The sequence below is a fragment of the Nannospalax galili genome, unplaced genomic scaffold (assembly GCF_000622305.1).
Source record: "Nannospalax galili isolate Female #2095 unplaced genomic scaffold, S.galili_v1.0 scaffold745, whole genome shotgun sequence".
Taxonomy (NCBI): domain Eukaryota; kingdom Metazoa; phylum Chordata; class Mammalia; order Rodentia; family Spalacidae; genus Nannospalax; species Nannospalax galili.
This window is the reverse complement of record NW_008353359.1, coordinates 1,042,291-1,057,924: the sequence shown is the minus strand read 5'-3', so window position 1 is coordinate 1,057,924 and position 15,634 is coordinate 1,042,291. Positions and strand designations below refer to the sequence as shown.

General features: G+C 38.1%; 1 protein-coding gene across 2 annotated transcripts in view; it reads right to left on the bottom strand.

The window, feature by feature from the left end:
* Positions 1 to 15,634, bottom strand: part of Sntg1 (syntrophin gamma 1) — a 910,195-nt gene that overhangs the window by 441,250 nt on the left and 453,311 nt on the right. The window lies entirely within an intron of this gene.

Here is a 15,634-nt window from a genome sequence, read left to right as displayed (position 1 = left end):
ATGTTTAAAATTATTTTAGCATTGTGTTTCACTATATAAGACACTGAACAAATCCAAGCATTATTACACAACTAATTACCTCTGTCCTATAAAACAAACAGTGCAGAGTGAAAACATAATGATTGGGTGAATGAGACTTCACAGTAATAAAGTGTAGTTTATTTCAAAACAGAAGAATCTCTGCCCCTCAAAAGCACTCTGTCTTTGGAAGAGTAAGTCTCTTCCTCCTCTTGTGCCATGGTTTGTTCTGAGAGACTGAGGAGCTCTTGATCAGTCAGTGTGGTCAAACAGAGCTGAAGGCGCCTCCACTGTCATGGATGGTTGCCTCTGAAAGCAACGTGACCGGCCCTTTCCAGTAGACAGATAATGTTACATATTAGAGCAGTAACTGAGTCTACATGCTTTTATTATTTTTAGCACATCTCCCTTTTTAAAATATAAATCTTCTTCCCACTTTCATAAGGACACTACATAGTAATTCTGATTGTTTAATCAGATAAAAGATTATTATGAGACCCAAACATTTTAATTACTAGATAACAATTTCATAGCTGCAGTAAAACTATTTTTAGAGATTATAAATTTTAAAATGACTAAAATACAGTGAGTCATTCAAAATTTTGTCTTTTTATTATATAAAACCTCATTTTTGGGTCTGGAGAAATGGCTCAACAGTTAAGAGCGGACTGACTGCTATTGCAAAGGACATGGGTTCAATTTCCAGCACCCACATGGCAGCTATCAACTCTTTGCAACTCCAGTTCCAGGAGAATGTGACACCCTATTCTGTGGGCATTGCACTGCATGACATGGGTGCACTTACCTACATGCAGGAAATATACTCATACACTTAAAAATAGTAAATACAATTTAAAATTTTTCATTATCTGTAGACTTAAATCGTCATATGTTTATAAGGAAATTTGAAATTGGCAGCTCCTACTTACTTTCATTAATCTACAACACTAACATTTTCCCATAAGAATAGCATATATTTTATAATTGATTAAACTGACAAGTTCCTATGAAGGGCGAGTTATACTGATACTCCCTTAGTTTTCCCTGATCTCTTCCTCTGATACTGAATTCCAACTGTATTTATACATTTTGTCTTCTCTGGCTAATTTTTGTTTAAACTTTCTTATATTTCCTTTGTTCTTAAAGAAATCAGCAATGTTGAGAACTGTCCAGGAACTTAAAAAGGCTATTCCACTAAAAGTATTATGAATTTTTCATAATTCCTTTGAGGTTATTGGTTACTGGGGATAAGAACACAAAGATAAAATCCTGGTTTTTCATGCCATACAAGCGTGGGTAAAGGCTACCAATACAACAACATGAATCACTGCTCACCTAATCAAAAGGCAGAGGTAGCAAGGGTAGGTTTCTCCATTGTAAATTCCCCCCCCCCTTTTTTTTTTTCATTCTCTTCCCAGAGTTCCTTGGAGACATCACTATAGAACATGCCATTTCAAGAGTGAGGAAATAGGCTTCCCATACTTGGGGATGGACTAACTTGATGGGTTTTTTGAAATAATTCTGCATACATGTTATACTGCTCATTTATATTTACTTGTTATTTGCATCAGCTACTTCAAGCAAAGTATGTATGCATACATCTACAAGTATTTCCATTCATAATCTTCTGTAGTTCTATTAAGGTGAACAGTCCTTCTCCTCTCCATTCTCCTTGAGTGCATAACTACATAGCTTGCCTTTTCTTGCCTGTTTGTAAGTTTCTATTCTGACACGGAGAACCTGGCAACCATGTACTTAGCCAAAAATTTCCAGTATTCACAGTATGGCTACGTCAGTACTAAACTGTTTCCATGTAATGATCCGCTTCAGTAACTACAATATAGTTTAAATACCAGTGTGCACAGTATGGCCATGTAGTAATCAGCTTCAAGGGCTATTCATTTGTTTTTCCATTAATCTTGTAGACTCCATCACTATTAGACTGAGGTGACTCAGTGGTGGAACACTTGTCTAGCATGTCTACATCCCTGAGTTTGAGCTCATTTCCAGAGCTTGGAAAATGGAAAAGAAAAAAGGGAGAAGAATAAATGTAACACAAGAGAGAAACAGGAAAAGACAAAATTGGTTTATTTATTGGTCACCGTGACAGACATCTTTATTCAGCTTACTTTAAGGGGTTATTCTGACCAATCTGATTGGGCTTCATCAAGATAGCTCAAGATGCTTAAAGCTGCACACAGGTTTTTTGAGGCAGAAATACCACAGCACTGAGTTCTGAGCAAGAATTCTAGTCCTGCAGGACTGATGGAATGTTTCAAAATCATGCTCCCTGATAACCATGGCAGCATAAACATACAAGCTTGGCTTCAGTGGAAAACCTTTAAAAATTCACATGTTGCAGCTTTTGTTGGGAAGATAGTTCTAAGGAAACAGAAACATGGGATGGGTTTGAATTTATTCAGGGGTTTCCAGAACTGATCTTCCAATCTGACTAGATTTAAGAGCGATGAAAATCGATTTCTATCCATCTTTACTTCTATGATTCTTTGGTAGAATCAAATGCTAATAGGTCCCAAAGGATAAAGTTCAAAGAGCAGCCCAGGGGCAGCTATGGCTGTAGCAAAAATAATGGCAGGTTTCTCCAACTGATTCCAAAAGAATTGCAGGGAATATGTGCACAGGTGCATATTAATGATATGGATGATGTCGGAAGGAATATAAATTTGCATCAGGCTAATCTTATTAGCATGGCTCCATTAAACAGATACTGGCATTAGTGTCAGGCCTTAAAGGGCTCTAGGCATCTTCTTAGTCTGATCACCTATATCAAGTGACACAGAAATGCCAAAAATGCTTTTCAATTCTTCAGAGGTAGTACGATAAAAGGTTAGAGCTTGCGAATGTTAGAAGGGACTTGTCACATATGAATTTACCACTTATCTGGGAAAGGTCATGAGGACACACTGTTCAGTGTGACTGTGAGGAATGAAACTGGAGAAAAGCCCAGTCCTGCTGTGAGGCCCTTGTGGTCACTCTTCTCCGTCGCTCAGAACTACTGCCACCAAACTGAGTCCTTAAAAGCAATGACAGCATTGGACTCTGAATTGGCAGGCTGCAAGAAGCAGCAATAATCACACAAAAGGTGTGGTTACAGTTGTGGTCATCAGGGTCAAAGAACTAATTGGAATAGTTTACCCTAGGAGGCCTAAAATGAGACATGCTGGTCATTTATCACAAGAGGGAAGTGTTTCATCTTTATAAACCAAAGCTCTAGTTCATGTGAACAAAAATCTAACAAGAATTAGAAGAACAGATACTCACAACCTCTCAACCAATTCCTAGACTTGAGCCAATTGAAGGGCCCAGAAACCCTTCAGGAATGGAGATCCTAGACCTCTTTTAAGGAAATCCTTGCACCTTACCAAATGTTTCCACTGTTACTCTTTCTCCCAGCCTTCCACAAAGGTCTTGCAGACTTTTACCAGAGTAAGTGTGCATCACAGCCTTTTTAATAACTAGCAGTATTAGCTCTGAACCGACAATGATTACAAAAAACAGAAATGCCACTGTGGTCCACCAGACAGAGCAGGGGCTAGTGCAGGTCACTTGACCAACTGAGTTTTACCTGAAGCTCAGTTCTCAAGAGCATATCTCTTAGTTTGTCCCCACCAGCTCTGGAATACATAACTGTGCTAGATATTCTCAGCAACTGCAAGAATGTCTATGATGACCCTCAGGCATGTGAAGTAATTATTATTATTTTGAAAATAGTGCTTATATATTTATAGGATGGAGGACTTAGAAGCTGCAGAGGTAGCAATTCCCTCATTCCCAATTGTGGCCTGTGCAGAAGGCAGGCTGATCTTGGATAATGACTGTGGATTAGCATAACCAGGCGGGAACCTTAGTTGTCTATATATGATATGAATGATGTTATTGTTTTAACACATTAACCCACCTCCACCCACGTACCTGATATGCAGTTACTGACCTGGCAAGTGCCCATTTCTTAATTCCTTTTGTAAGTTCCAATAGAAACAGTTATTTGGTCTCTGAGCCCAGCGATGGACCCTTACTGTGTTACTTTGGGGGTCTATGATTTCCCTAGCTCTATGACAAAATTTAGTTTATGGGAATTTAATTGCCTTCTCCTTCCACAGGACATCACTCTTTTCTTCCATTATTTTGATTATATAATGATTGGATCTGGTGAATTAGAAATACCAAGTACTCTAAAGTGATGGATAATATATTTGTGTGTTAGAAGGTGGGGCATAAATCTGACATCAAGTATGTTACTCTGGAACATTTAGATGTGTGACCTCATGAGGTAAAGAAGGTACAGGCTGCTCTGCTGTTAGGGCCACAGGTTCCAGCAGATCTAACAGTGCTTGCCTGCCAGCCATGGTTGGGGCTGGTCTCTCCATGATTGACAGGCTCCCCAAGCTGAACCACTGCTTAGGCCTGAGCACTTTGAAGCCAAGTCTCCTGTCTTAGGCAGATAATCATTACTTTTTTTTTCTGAGAAATGCTTGTTGGTCTATTAAGGGGACTGCTACAGACTGAATGTTTGCTGATGGGTTACCAACGGGCCACATACGCTGAGTTGCCTACCATGAGTTGATAACTATCCTAAGAGGTTAAACCATTGAATGTGCATAACAACACACTATAATCGGCTGAAAGTGTTACGTGTTACGTACGAGGTCAGGCTCAACAATATCTGAAGGTGCAAAGAGTTTATATGATAAAGAAGCTCAAATGCCCATAGCCTCCGTTTGAGCTGCAATACCAGAAAATTCAGAGAATTCTCCATTGAGACCACACCTGCATTCTCATGGAATCCCCACGAAGAGCTGAATGCAGGCGCATAATGTTGGCTGTGTTTGCAGTTGATTCTGCACAAACATAAGCATCACACAAAAGCAAACAGCAGCAGGGACACCATCCGTATCGAGGATGTCCCTGAGGACATTTAGAAAGAAGTTGCTGCCAGTGGGAAGAATTTCAAGGCTGGCCCTTGGGTTTTCATTTTGACTAGAAGAAGAAATACTCCTTTGTAATGTTTGAGCCATGTTACCTAGCTCCCCTTTTACTTCCAGAATCCAATGTTCTGTGTTTTTCTGTCCATTTGATATTTTTCAACTTCTACATGAAGGGAACACATGACACACTTGTTTCTGAGTATTTGAACTTAGAGTGAGCAGCAGGTTGAGTGGCACCTGGAAGGCTCACTTCCGTTTGCTGCTATATTCCACTGTATGTTTAGATATACACCACACTTTATCTGTTCTTCTGTTGACAGATTCTTAGATTAACTACCTAAGTTTACTATTATGAATATATCAATGAACACAGAAATTACAATTTACCATCTACATATAGATTATAGTATCATATGTAATTTAGATATGCACAAGTGCTATTTTTAAAAAATTAATTTCTGTGTTCTAACAAAGTAGAAGAAAAAGAAAGAAGTGAGTGTCACCAGCAGTCTACACGGACCAAGGAAGTGAGGCCAGTGGTTTCTCTGAATGGTCAAGATTAATAAAGTCATGTGAGGGAAAATTAGAAACAGGTGGCCTGGCCAAGACCTATGGGGTAAACATTTACCAGTGGGAGGAGGAAGAGGTGGAGGAGGAAGATGAGAGGAGGAAGAAGAGGAAATTGGGGGAGACAGAGAAACTTATGCCCCCAAAGTGTTAATTAGACAGAAAATGACTTATTGATATTCCAGTGGAGAGGGTAGTCCATTAATCCTCCAGATTAGGTGTCCAGTGTAGACCAAGAACTCAAAGGGAGGTTTGCCTGCTTAGCACTGTTGTGTTTTTTTTTTTTTTTGTCATATGGTCTTCGGTTACACATATAACACACATACACATACACACACGTGTGTGTTACGTGTACTTTTCAGTAGGCTTGAATTAATACAATTCCCTCTTGCTTTTCGTACTGTTATTTCTCTCTCTCTTTCTCTCTCTCTTACTGTATTATCTTCCTTCTTCCCTCTTCAGTTAAAGTACCCCTATTTTCCCCATTTCACCCATGATCACACCTGTCTCTTATCTTTCTTGAGCTCCTTCTTCCCCCTTATCCCAATTCCTTTCCATTTTCATGGCCCCTGCAGTTACATCACGATATATACTCATATCTAAGGATTTGGAACTAAGTCTACATGAAGTCTCTCTCTAAGAGAGAACATATGTCAGCTGTTTTTCTGAATATGTTGCTTCACTTTGTATAACTGTTTCCAGTTCCATCCATTTATCTGCAAATTTCATAATTTCATTTTTCTTTAATGCTGAGAATTCCATTGTATAAATGTACCACATTTTCATTATCCATTTATCAACTGAGGGATGTTTAGGTTGTTTCCATCTTTTAGGTACTGTACAAAGAGCAGCAACAAACATGGTTGAACAGATGTCTCTGCAGTAGTATGAGTCCTTTGGATTTATGCCAAGGAGTACTATTACCAGACCATAAGGTAGACTGATTTTTAGTTTTTTGAGAGTTCTCCACATGATTTTCATGGGGGTTGCACCAGTTTTCAATCCCACCACAGAGTATGAGAGTTCCCCTTACCCAGTGTGTGTTCTTGACACCTTTCTCAAATATCAGGTGGTTGAAATTGAATCCAGGCCATCCTAAAAAGGAATGTTACTTCCCACATTTTAATGGGCCACACAAATACATAACTATTAGACCATATGCTTTCTTATCTGCAAGATTTGTTATAATCATCATATAAAACAGTATAATTTTTAAAGTCCAAAAATATTTTATTTATTTGTTATTTTTGTTTTATGTATATGTGTGTATTGCCTACATGTGTGTAAGTACACCCTTGTCATACAATCCTCATGGAGGTCAGAATGTAGCTACACTGCTGGACTTTGACATTGGCTAATGTAGTTTCTTTGTAATGTTCTGCTTCAATTTTGAAATCAGAAATTACGGATAGGTTCTGATTTGTATTCTGTTGACAGCTGAGCCTGAGCAGAAAAGCTTCCCAAACTGTATGGATTCCAGAAGATCACAAGGGAATACTACACAAATAGTGTGTCTCATAAACTCAAGACAGCTCAACACCACATCAGCTACTGTCCATCAAGGTCTTCCAAATCTCATCATCTTCAATATTCTGACATTCCCTCTGCAGCTGAGGCTGTACCTTCACCAATGGCTTTCCAGGGTCTCTTTGAAGGAAATCAGAACCTATCATGTCATTCTAAGCCCAAGATGCTCTTTCCATAACCTACTTAATGACTTAACTTTCAGGATTTCAGTAGCAGTACAGTGTGGGAGACTTGCACATTGTTCAATGTAATGTATAGTCTTGTACCACCTGGACCATAACTTCGTGTGTTGGGACAGAGGCGATTTTCTAAAGATTTCGTATCAAGGAAGCTAGTCTTCTGATTCATCATAGCTGAATTTTCAGGCCATGCTGATAAGCATCTATCGTGTCAGTAATGCAAAGTTTTCACTTCCTTAATTTTATAATTTAAAGATATCCAGTGTAGTAGCCACTATGCAAACATCTGAGGACACCATACTCCTGTAGTTCTCCAGCAACATATCCCTGCCGTGGGTCCTGATCCACAATGCCAAGAGCCTACCACTCATCCCAGGTAAAATCCACAGCTATATTCTCAAATGATACAGACCTCATTTCCTGTTTATGGGACACCCACAGTCTCACTATGATTCTCCCCACAGCATAGAGTCACCTTGTGAGAGGAAAAGGCTGACAATCTCTGGCTCCAGTGCAGACAGGGATATAGGGAAAGCTCACCAACAAGTTCAACAGCATATCATGACTGGATAGAGTGTGTACCACATGACAATAATGTTGTGAATTATGGTCCATTAATATGAAGTTGGTCCCAAAATATTGTCTTACCTACAGTGTATATATTTGATGAACTTTTAGAAAAATATGATAAAGGATTTTGTTTCCTAGTGCTAGCCTTGCTTTTTTAGTGTGTTTTTGTGCATGTGTGCTTGTGTGTGTGTGGGTGTGGAGGGGTGTGGGTGTGTGAGAGACTGTTTCCTCAGTGATGAACTTAAACTGTATCTCTGTCTTAAAGTGAGAACTACAATAAAAAAATTCACTTTGCAGCTGATTTTTTTAAGCAAAACAATGTAACTAATACTTTCAGTGAAAACTGAAATTTAAACTTGGTCCCACAAATAAAAATAATGAGCCTCTGGTTTTTTTTTCCTTTTCATGTAGACACATTATTTCCAAATATTTGTGTTATTATTCATATATGAAGCCATTATGGCTTTCTCCATGTGATTGTTTTTAAGTGACTGGTTTGTATTAAAATGCACAGCAACAAATACAAAATTCTGAGATATTGTTCAACTTTGCACCCAGGGAAAAATAAAATTAGGTTGGAGATTTCTCATAATATAGCATAAATTTAACAGAGAAACATAAAGCCTTATGGAATTTTTTATTTTATTAGACAATTTTATTACTTAAAGTATAGGTATATGAATAATGCATACATTTCCATGATGAATAATATAATAAAATTATCTTAAGTGAAATTGCAATACTGTATATAAACAGGACCTTCGTTATTAAATTAGTTAGGGTCTGTTTGGCCTGCTCAGTGACAAGCCATATGGTACACAAAAGCTCTGGTGGGTGGAACCTGCCACCTCCTATTATATAAGTGAACCTAGAAAAGAACTTAGAAAGACTGGTTACTGCCCAAAGTCAGGTATGTACATTCTCAGAGTGCTCAAAGCATTCTGCCTATACGGAATGGGTCAAAAGAGTTGGTCTCTCCCCAAAAGTCTTGCTTCTTTCAATTAAATGAAATACTTGGAAATTAGCAAGAACTATTTTAATCAATTATTCTGAGAATCAAATTAAGGGTCTCCTTTGTCCAGAACATAGAAAGCAAAATTGGACCAACAGCCAAACTCATGTGTTCACTATTTCTCCTCAAAAACTTTAATTACCAGGAAGCCAGCTGATAAATATTTTTATACCTTTACAATCACACACATACGAAACTTTGAAAACTAAATACTAGTCTGGTAACATAAAACAGAAAACATTGGTTCTATATTCAATAGAAATGGGAATGCAAGAAGAATGCATCACTTGTAAATATTTGACAAAAATGAATAAATTTCTTAAGTTTCAAAAATTTCTGCTTATCCTGACTATTCAGTTCAATGAAAGGATCACTGCTGGGTGAGGGAGAGTAGCCTTACTTATGATCTCTAGATGGGCTGACTTGTCTCCAGTGGATGGATTTGTACTGAAGGACATCCAGATATAAATGCTTGACTGGATAGGACTTAACATGTATGACAGAATACCTGAAGTCCAGTGGGAGGGGGTTCTAAATTTGATTAAGAGCTTTTGATTAAGAACTGTTATATGAAATGTACAAAAGCTCAATAATTAAAAAGATGATTAAAAGAAAACACATAAAAAACTACAAAATACACAAAAAATTTCTCCATATGTCCCAAACCCAAAACAAGGATGCAGCATTTCACCACATCTACTCACATCATCAGGTTTGGAGATAAGGTATTCTTCCTCACCAAAATGGTTAAGACACCAGAATTAAAAATAGCATTAGATAAACCTATTGAAGGGGTACCCAAATTGCCTCACCCTGCATCCCTGTTCAATGTGGGAGAAGCCAGAGTGGTCTGTGTCCCTATTCTCTATTGGCAATTTGGGTAACCTCTTCAGAGGATGGTATGATATTAATAGGAGGTAGGAATTGCTAGGCAGTTAGAGTAAAAAGACCCCAAAGAAAGTAGCTAGTTTCTTGGCTAAAGCTCACAATGTCCTTGGGCCTCTTAGCAACATACTCCATTCCAAAGGCCAAAAATGTCAAAAGTGTTTGGGAGCTATTACCTAATCTTTAAAATATTTAAGGCTTACCTCTTCAGATGCGGGAATGTTAGAGTAGCCAAAAGCCCCATTTAATAAATAAATAAATAAATAAATATAAATAATAGAAGAAGAAAGAGTACATGAAGTTATCAGAAAAAAAGTGATAGGGAGATATGGGAGGAGTTGGAGGGGAGAGAGTGGGCATGGATTTGATCAAAACACCTTATATGCATGTATGAAATTCTCAATAAATTATTTTTAAAAGGTACCAGTTTCACTTGGGCTTTACATTTTTGAGAACTTTTTATTCATTTAGAAATGTATACCTTGGAGGCAACCATTCATGCATGTTTAATGTTTCTTTATTGGTTACAGTGTAGATTAATTTCTTTTAAAAACATGTTTGTTGCCGTAATAATGGCTTAAATCAAACAGTAGTTCATTATAATTCCATGCCCACACTCAGGTGATAACTTCTAAGTCTACAGCCTACTTGGCTTGTGTCTCGCTTCTCTTCCCACCTTAGCTTTTCGTCTGAGAGTCCACATCTGCACTTATGCCCAAATGCAGTCAGAACCCAAGGCAAGAGTTAGACACAAGTTCATTCATCTGGAATTACACTGTGTGCCAGATCACATGTGGTCATGTTGTTACTGGGAAATAAAATGCTCAAAACTTCAGCCCTGTGACCAGGGCAAGTGGCAAGGTACCTTTTTCTCAAAACTGTTCTTGATATATTGAACTTTAATCTTTTCTCCTACAGAAAAAGGGACAATTACTTAGGCAGTTTTTGTACTAAAATTGGTTTTGTTTTTGAGCATTTTTTTGCATCATTGAGTAAATACTTGATTTATATTTATAATTGGTTTTTTAAGCTTTATTTTTCTGAAGGTGCTATATACCTGGAACTCAGAACAACCTGCTTGCAGCATGGTTGATTCTGTGGGTATCTCTCCTATGTAGGTGAAGTGTACATGTTAATACACTGGACTTTATTTTTCTGTTTTTAATTTCTTTGTTACAAGGTACATTCCAACAAAATCTGTGTGACTTACTACGTTTCCCTAAGAGTCATATGTGATTCTAATTATTCGTCATACTATAAGGGGACTTTAAAGATTAGTTTTATCTTGGACCCTTTACAGAGGAATAATGCTAGAAGTGACATGCCATTATTACACAGTTAACACTGGTCCTGTGATTAAATGGTCAAAGTCACACATTTCTCTTTTTCTTGATTATTGCTTTTAATATTTAATATGATCATGATTGCAGTTACTCAGTTCACATCCGACACCCCAGGATGCTTTCTTTCTGTTTGCCGTAGTTTCTGTGACTCACTGTCTTTCCCCTTGGCTCAGCTGCTCGTAGCATTGTGTCTTATACAGACTCATCTCTGTTCTGGTCTGCAGCTCATCACTAGGAAACACTGGCTGTACCCCTCTGGCAGAGCTCAGCAACTGTTTGTTTCAGTCGCACTCCCATCAACTACATGATTAAAGAGACATACTGACTTAGAAGAAGACCCAAGAATAGGAATGAACAGTAGTCAGAGATACAGTGTCATGTGTCACGAACATGTACTTCCAAATGAATTTGTTTTTAATGTACCATGATGTCCCATAGTTTCATGAATTTTGTAATTGGAAATCTCTAGCAATAAACACAGGAAACAATTTGGCCTTAAAAAAGTTCTTTACATGTTAAATTTTACTCTGCAGAACATGCAATCTTCACACAACTTCTGTGGGTTCCTCTCATGTGGATTCTATTACTGCTGTTTTCATTTATCTCACCTCTCAGGAGGCCTCAGAGCACCTCAACTGTGATGTTCACCATGTAAACCTTGGATCTTTGTGGAAAACTTCCAATCTAACACAAGTTTTTAATCACTTAAGAAACATCATATTATCCAGGCATAGGCCTTCTCTGCAAGCTAGTAAGAATAGTCTATCCTCTTCACTAGTGGGGTGAGTTACATAATTCCTACTGATACCATTCCCCTGCCTTGGAACGATCTCCAGTCCTGGGGTTCCAGAGCTCAGGCCTTCTCTGCTAGCTAGTAATAACCAACCCATCTAATCCTGTATTCTATCCTTGGGCCTTGGCATAGTCCTGAGGCTGTCAAAGAGCACCTGACTAGTCTAGGTGAATTATGGAAAGCCTGCCTCACCCATCCCTCTGCTTAGAGACCAACCCCAGCACATCTCACTGCTCAAGGGTTCATTTCTAATCTGTTAGCTAGTAGGAAAGAGCTGATATTGATCCCATGGTATTTCCTGGGGCCTTGGCCCTGCCCTGCTGAGGTTGGTGGTGAGAACCTAACTAGGTGGGAGAGATAGTCAGATTCTATCTTTAAAAGTCACCATTGCCTGCTGTGAGAACAGACCTATTATTTTGGCTTCAGGGATCATATCTTATTTGCTAGTAGCTAGTTAGAATCAACCAAACTGCTACCCATCAGCTGAACTGGGGGTTAGGCTCCTCACTCTCCTGGAGATCCTCATGTTATGGATAAACTCCTGGCTGAAGCACAAGAAAATAAAACATAAGATGAAAAAGACAATCCAGGGTTTGTAAAGTGAATCCAAGAAAATACTAAAGAAAACACAGGCTGAAACAACAATGGAATTGATAAACTCAATAAGTGAATCAGAAACAACAGAAAAAAGCATCACCAATAGAATGAAAAAATGGAAACAAAATATAAAGACTGGAAAAATAAAGTTGAAGAAGTGAACTGCTCAAGCAAAGAATACAAAAAAGATTAAAACCATGGGAACGGAATATGCAGGAAATATGGGACAAGCAAAAAGACAAAGTCTATGTAGCATAAACACAGGGGAAAATACAACATCTCAGGTGAATGGCATTCACCAGATCTTTCAACAGAATTATAGAAGAAAAGTTTTCCAAATAAGGGAAGACTTAACTATACAGGTACAAGAAGCATGCAACAATGAAGGACCGTGCTCAAGAGTCAACAGAAAAAAAAAAAAAAAAAAAACAAGCGAAAAACAAAGCAAAAAAAGATGAAGATATTGGGGATGGAAAGATGGTTCAGAGGTTAAGAGCACTGGCTGCCTTGAAGAGGCCTAGGATTAAGTTCCCACAACCAACATGGCAGCTCACAGGAATGGAAAATGCAGGAAATTTGTGACACCATAAAAAGACCCAATTTATGCAACATAGGCATAGAGGAAGGAGAAGAATCTCAGGAAAACAGTATGGACCAGACTTTCAACAGGATTGCAGAAGAAAATTTCCCAAAATTAAAGATATGCCCATACAAATACAAGAAGCACACAGAACACCAAGCAGACAGGACCAGAAAATAAACTCTCCACAGCATATCATAGTAAAAAACTAAGTGTACAGAACAAAGAGAGGAAAATGAAAGGTGCAAAAGAAAAACAAGTCACATACAAAAGAAAGCCCATCAAAATTACAGCGGATGTTTTAGTGCAAACTATGAAAGCCAGAAGAGCTGGGAACAAAGTATTCCAAGTCCTAAATGACCACAGATGCCAAACCAGAATGCTTTACCCAGCCAAAATGTCTAATTGAAGGAGAAAGAAAAATCTTCCATGACATAAATAAGCTGAAAGAATTAATGTCCATAAACCTACCTTCAGAGAGTTATTGAAGCAAAACAAAGAGCTGAAGAAAGAATGACTATGCCCATGGTATAACAGAAACTAAATGAAGGTGGAACTGTGAAAGCACACAGTTAGACAAAGAATGCAAACAGAAATCGAAATGACAGAAATCAATACACATTTTTCATTAATAATTTTAAATATCAATGGACTGAACTTTTCATTTAAACCACTCAGGCTAGTTGAATGAATTAAGAAACAAAACCCCCATGAGGCTGGAGACATAGCTCAGTGCTTAAGAGCACTGGTTGCTCTTGAAGAAAAACCAGGTTCAAATCACAACACCCACACGGCAGCTGACAACCGTTCATTACTCCAGTTCTAGGGGATTAGAGACCTGCATCTTTGGGCATTGCATGACGTGGGTGCACTTACTTACATGCAGGAAAAATACTCATACACATATAATAAAGGTAAATAATTTAAATACAAAAAATAAACAAAATATATCTTTTTGTTGTCTGCAATAATCCCATCTCACTTTCAAGGGCAAGCACTAACTTAAGGTGAAAGGATGGAAATAAATATTCCAAGCAAATGATCCTAAGAGAAAAGCAGGAGTTTCAGTTCTAAAATTAGCAAAGTAAACTTCAAACCAAAAATAATCAGAAGAGATAAAGAGGGCCAATTCATTCTGATCAAAGGAAGAATTGACCAAGAAGATATTACAAGCATGAACATATATGCACTAAACTCTGGTGTGCCCAATTTCATAGAAAGAGTACCACAGGACTCTAAGACCCAGGATAACCCTAATTCATTAATAGTAGGGGACTTCAATACCCCATAGTCTCCATTAGATAGGTCAAAGGGACAAAGAATAAACAGAGGACATCTGAATTAAATAATACCATACATCAAAAGGACCAAACAGACATCTACCGAAATATTCTACCCAAGCAACAGAGAACATACTTTCTATTCAGGGCCACAAAGAACTTACTCCAAATTTGACAACATACTGGGGCACAAAACAAAGCTCAAAAAATACAAAAAGATTGAAATTTTTCCGTGCATTCTATCAGACCACAATTCAATAAAGCTTAAAATCAACACCGGAAGAAACACTAGTCACTACATGAATACATGGAGATTAAACAACACACTCCTGAATGATGAATGGGTCAAAGGAGAAATTAAGAAAGAAATAAAAGTATTCCTGGAACTAAATGAAAAGGACAATACAACACAACAAAACCTCTGGGACACGTTGAAAGCAGTTGTTAGAGGGAAGTTTATAGCTCTAAGTGTCTACATTAAAACATCAGAAAGAACACAAATAAATGACTTAACATTGCAACCCAACTCATGTGAAAAGCAACAACAAATGAAACTCCAACCCAGCACACAAGAAGAAATATCAAAAATCAAAGCAGAAATTAATGAAACAGAAACAAAGAAGACAATACAAAGAATCAATGAATCCAAGAGCTGGTTCTTTGAAAAAATAAACAAGGTTGACAGACCCTTAGCCCAGCTAACCAAGAGAAAGAAAGAGGACCTCCAAATCAAGAAAATCAGAGATGAAAGGGGGAACATCACAACAGACACCAAAAAAGATTCAGAACATTATAAAGGAACACTTTAAAAACATATACACCTGGTGGGGTCTCCTCAGCCTCCTTGATCAAGAGGGCAGGTGACCCACCACAATTACAGGACATTTTGAGAGATGCTCATAGTCCCCTGGAACTAGTCGACCTAGGAGGGCAAGGAGCAAAAAGTGTCCTTTATGTCCCTCTGACCAAATTATTATAGGCCTCAAAGTATGTCTGTTAAACACCCAAGAAGGTTAGTTTCACCAGTCTGGTACTTTTAATTACTGTGTGTCATGTAGATAAATCTTGGGCAAAGACCAATTGTTCTCAGATAAACCTTACCTAGACATATATTTCTTGATCTGCTGTGTATAATTTGTCACTAGGTTGTAGGAGTAATACAGTTCCCTCTGGTTTTCAAAACTAGCTAGGCATTGTTTATCTCTCACATTGTCTCACCCCTCCATCGTGGTTTTCCCACTTAAGGTGCCTCCATTTCCCCCATTTCTCCCTTACTAATACCCTTCTCCTATGGTCCTACCTCTCTTGAGCTCCTTCTTTCCCTTTATCCCCTAGGT